This window comes from Camellia sinensis, unplaced genomic scaffold (assembly GCF_055761805.1).
Source record: "Camellia sinensis isolate YWXY unplaced genomic scaffold, ASM5576180v1 Unanchor3, whole genome shotgun sequence".
In the NCBI taxonomy this organism is placed as follows: Eukaryota; Viridiplantae; Streptophyta; class Magnoliopsida; order Ericales; family Theaceae; genus Camellia; species Camellia sinensis.
The window spans coordinates 5,811,556-5,815,965 of NW_028129178.1; the positions used below are offsets into that span (position 1 = coordinate 5,811,556).

At 42.4% G+C, this 4,410-nt stretch overlaps 1 long non-coding RNA gene across 1 annotated transcript; it reads right to left on the reverse strand.

Annotated features, from left to right (window-relative positions):
• Nucleotides 1-654: 654 nt before the first annotated feature.
• On the reverse strand, nt 655-1,260 carry LOC114275316 (uncharacterized). Its single transcript, XR_003633670.2, has 2 exons — nt 1,064-1,260; nt 655-840 (listed from the first exon to the last, which is right to left on the reverse strand). It is a non-coding gene; the product is annotated as an uncharacterized LOC114275316 (long non-coding RNA).
• Between the last annotated feature and the right edge of the window lie 3,150 nt (nt 1,261-4,410).

Below are 4,410 nucleotides of genomic sequence, written 5' to 3' on the forward strand. Positions count from 1 at the left end.
ATTGTTAGTACTCATTTGGCTAAGATTTGGAGATTAAAAATATATAAAAGGATAAAATAAGTTATATAAATCAATAAGATCTACTTTTTACCCATAATTATTACACTTTTTCTTTTACAAAAGTAAAAAAAAATTCAAAACAAAAACCAAACAAGGTTGAAAAAGTCCAAGGCTAAAAAAGTTGGCTATATCAGTTAGTGCCAAACGACCCCTTATTTGTGGGGACATATTTTATGAACGACAGCACGTGGCTAAGGTGACACTGAAGTGTCAGCCGAGGTGCCACGTAGTTTGGTCATGCTAAAGAGATGATCTCGACTAGACCGAGGTTATCTGCGGAAATACCAGAATCTGAGTTAAGCAAATAAAGGACAAGAGTTCTAGAACAGAGAAGTAGGGGTGGTCACGGATCGGTTCTGTGCGGTTCGGATGACGGGTTGGACCCGCCCGATGGGGTGCGGGTTGGGAAAAAATGGAACCGCATCCGCCCGCAGTGCGGGTTGCGGATTGAACGGGTGGGTCATATGGTTGTGTAGGCAGTTTGTGAAATATATATATATATATATATATATATATATATATATTTTTGGGCTTTTCCGTTGGGGCTTCGCCTTCCCACTTTTTGAAGTCATAAAACAATGAAAACGCAAGAAGAATTCTAGAACCAACAATATTCTTATTAAATAAACAAAGCAACAATGAATACACTTTTTTTATTAAACAAATAAACCAACATTTTCACATACAAGTTACAACAATGAAAGATTTTTTTTATTAAATAAACAAAGCAAAAAGTTATAAAGAAAAGTCTTCAAACCCACAACCACCCAAACCTTGAATCTGCACGAAAAAAAAACAAAACAAAATAAAATAAAAATTTTCCAACCTGGCAATGAAAATTGGTGTTGAAGAACTTCATAGTCAAAATTGCTTAAAAAATTATGACCCAGAGAGAGAGGGGGGGAGTACTTGTATAACCCAGCTAATAAACACCCATACCTATAACATAACTAGCAAACCATAAATAAATGAAGATAAAGGATTCCAGATCTAGGATTCATACCTTCGTGCAATGAAACATTTTTTTTCTTTTTTTTTTCTTTTTTTTTGAAGTTTCTACATCTTCTAGATCTGGCATCTCCAGATCTGATTTGTGATTGGGAGATGGCTACGGGGAGGAGATGAAAGAGACGTCAAGCAAGGGGCGAGAGATAGTGGTGGTGACGGCGACGAGGAGGGGAAAGAGAGAGAGAGAGAGAGAGAGAGAGAGAGAGAGATCTATTTGGGCAAAGAGAGAGGAGGACCAAAACAAAAAAATGAGATTTTTTTAGTTTAACAGTGGGATCGTTGTGTTATTTTAAATAAAATCTACGGGTGGGTTGTGAGAGTAGATTTTTTTATTTGAAACATGATGTTACGGCGCGGGTTATGCGGTTTCGCGGGTAGGGTCGGGTTTGACCTAAATCTGATTTTGTATGGAAAAACAGATTCGCACCCGCCCTATTTATGCATGCGGGTAGGGTCGGATTTGTGCGGGTAAAGTCGGTTTGGGCGGGTTGTGCGGGTCGGATAAACCGTTGCCCACCCCTACAGAGAAGGATCTCATTCTGGATAAAGATAAGGCTCAAGCAGAGTTTATCTCTATCTAGATGAGGGTCCAATATGAGTATTAAGCTTGAGTCCACTGAAGTAAGGCTTCTAAAGGGATCAGGTCACTGCTGGTTATAAAAGCAAGGCATTCTCGTAGGTCTAAGGTAAGTTCTTTCTTATGAGTTTAAGCACAATTTGCTATCTGTGAGAGATATTGACTACTGACTTGATCGTTGGAGTGCTCCCGGGTAGACGAACCACTACTGGATTCTCATATTCTTTTGTAGGTTGTTGGGCTTAGTCAATTCTGCCGGTGCTCTCTAGCTGAGTTCTCTGTTTGGTTGTGTGGTCAAAAATCAATATCTACAATTTGGTGCCATCTGTGGAAACTTAAGGAAAATAGATGGCCAACGACGGATAGGAAGAAAATATTGAAGATGACATTATCAGTGAGAGTGGTGAGCATACAGATCCTAATGTCGGGGAGAAAAAACTGTAATGAAGGAGCACAGGATCCGAATCTTAGGGAGAAGGATGTCAGCAAAGAGGGTAACGCCCCGAAGAAAGTAGGCCGAGATGAGTGTTACAACGAAAATGACCTTCAGGTATGGAAAAATAGATGCCTGAAGAGGGACGGCGAGATGAAAGGAATGGCAAACAAATTGGTAGACCTACAGTCGGTTGTCAACTTCATGATGTAGAAGAATATGATGCGGCCACCGTTCTCGTTGTAGGACACGCCAGTACCAGCGGCAAAGACTGACACTGAGAAAGGGGAACAGGAAACAATCCCAATAGACCCGCAGCATGGCAAGGAAAAGGGGCGCTCACATCGGCCTTCACGATATGTCGGGCGAGCAAAGTTAGTGAAAGGTGAGTCACAAAAGACACCTCGTACCAAGGAAACTTATGTCAGAGAACCTTGGCATGTCCAAGGGAAGGGCTTGTATTTTAATATAATGAATGAAGAGAAGTTGAAGAGGATATACAATGACACCGGGAGTAGCTACCAAAAAAGCTAAAATCTGTTGATAGCCGAGCTCCCAGCCGAACAAATGAGGATTTGAGAGACTAGAGGAAACAACTCAACACTGAGGTAACATCCCCCGTCAAGCCAAGGACACCCTTCTCAATGGAGTTAGATAGATTTGAGGCCCCGAAGAAATTCCACATATCGAGGTTCCAGATTTATGACGATAAGTCTGATCTGAACTTTCATGTTGGTTTATATTTTAATTCGATGGCTTTGTGAAGTGGGAATGAGCAGTTGTTGTGCAAGGTGTTCCCTTTATCTTTTGGGAAAATCGCATCGAACTGGTTCCATAAGTTGTAGAAAAGAACTGTGAAGAATTGGAAAGGCCTGGCCGAAATGTTTGTGACCAGGTTTGTTATAAACAAATTGCAGCCACTCAAGGTAGACTCACTGTTGGCTTTGAACATTAGCAAGGGTGAAAGTCTCAGGACTTATGCCAAAAGATATTACGAGGTGTTCAACCGAATTCCTACTTGTAACCAGGAACTAGCGGTCGTGTCTTTTAAGAATGGCCTAGAGGATGAATGCCCGCTACAGAAATTGTTGGCCAAGACCTTACCAAAAAGTATGGAGGAGTTCATGGCTCGGATCGAGAAATACGCCAAGGCAGAAAAGGATATGCCAGGAATAAAGACACCAAAGCAAGAGAAGAAAAACAGCTCGCCGAAGTGAGGCCGAGGTAATACTGGTTTCAACAGGTAGGAAATAGGGTTAAGGACTGCACAAGCAGTCACCAATGCATTCAGAATCTCGGTCTACAAAGTTCTTAAAAGGATCAAGAACCAACCATACTACAAAGCACTGGAGAAGATCCTTGATGAGTTTATGGGAAGGAGCCTTGGGAAGCATTGTGCTTACCATAATGAAGATGGGCACTTGACTTAAGGATATAGGGCTCTGAAGACACACTTGGACGATTTGGTCAGACAGGGTCACCTGAGTGACCTAGTAAATGAGGTCAGGACAAGGGAAGAGCAAGCAAGGCTACCCCAGGCATCGGCAGCAGCACCTCCACTACTGCCACCGCAACAAGCAGATGGACCTCGGGTGATTAATGTGATTCACTCAAAGGTTAATGAGAATGATGTACGTGGGGAAACTCAAAGAGTAAGGCATCTACAACATGTGTACCAGGTCTAGCAAAAGAAGCCTAAGACAAATGAGTACTAGGGGCCAGTGGTTTCTTTTACTGAGGCTGACCTATATATGGTGCAGTATCCACACAACGATGCCCTGATGATAACGCTGAATATTAGAGAGTGCCAGGTGAGATGCATACTAGTTGATCAAGGTAGTTCTTGTGACATCATGTATGTTAGATGTTACAAGGAGCTTGGCCTTCACCTAGATGACCTAGAACAATCTAACAGCCTGATGGTGGGATTCAACGGAACGCCGACGTGGCCTTTAGGAGCCACAAATTTGGAGGTACAGACAGGCACCAAGAAGGTAAGTATGGAATTTACAGTAATTGATGCCCCCTCTCCTTACAATGTTATTTTGGAAAGATCATGGTTACACGCAATGAGGGTTAGTCCCTTAACGCTGCACCAGCTATTGCGGTTCCTAACGGAGCATGGAATTGTGGAGGTCAAAAGGGATCAGGTGTTGCTCCATGGCAGCAATGAAGTCCACATGCAATATGTGGGAAACGAAGACAGTTGAAATTGAAGACGAGGACATGGAGGTCCTAGATTATGTCGGCAAAGAACCAGCCGACAAGAGTGAGAAGGCTTTGAAGAAGATTCAGGTCCAGGAAGATGATAAAGAGCGCTTCTTCCTTTTCA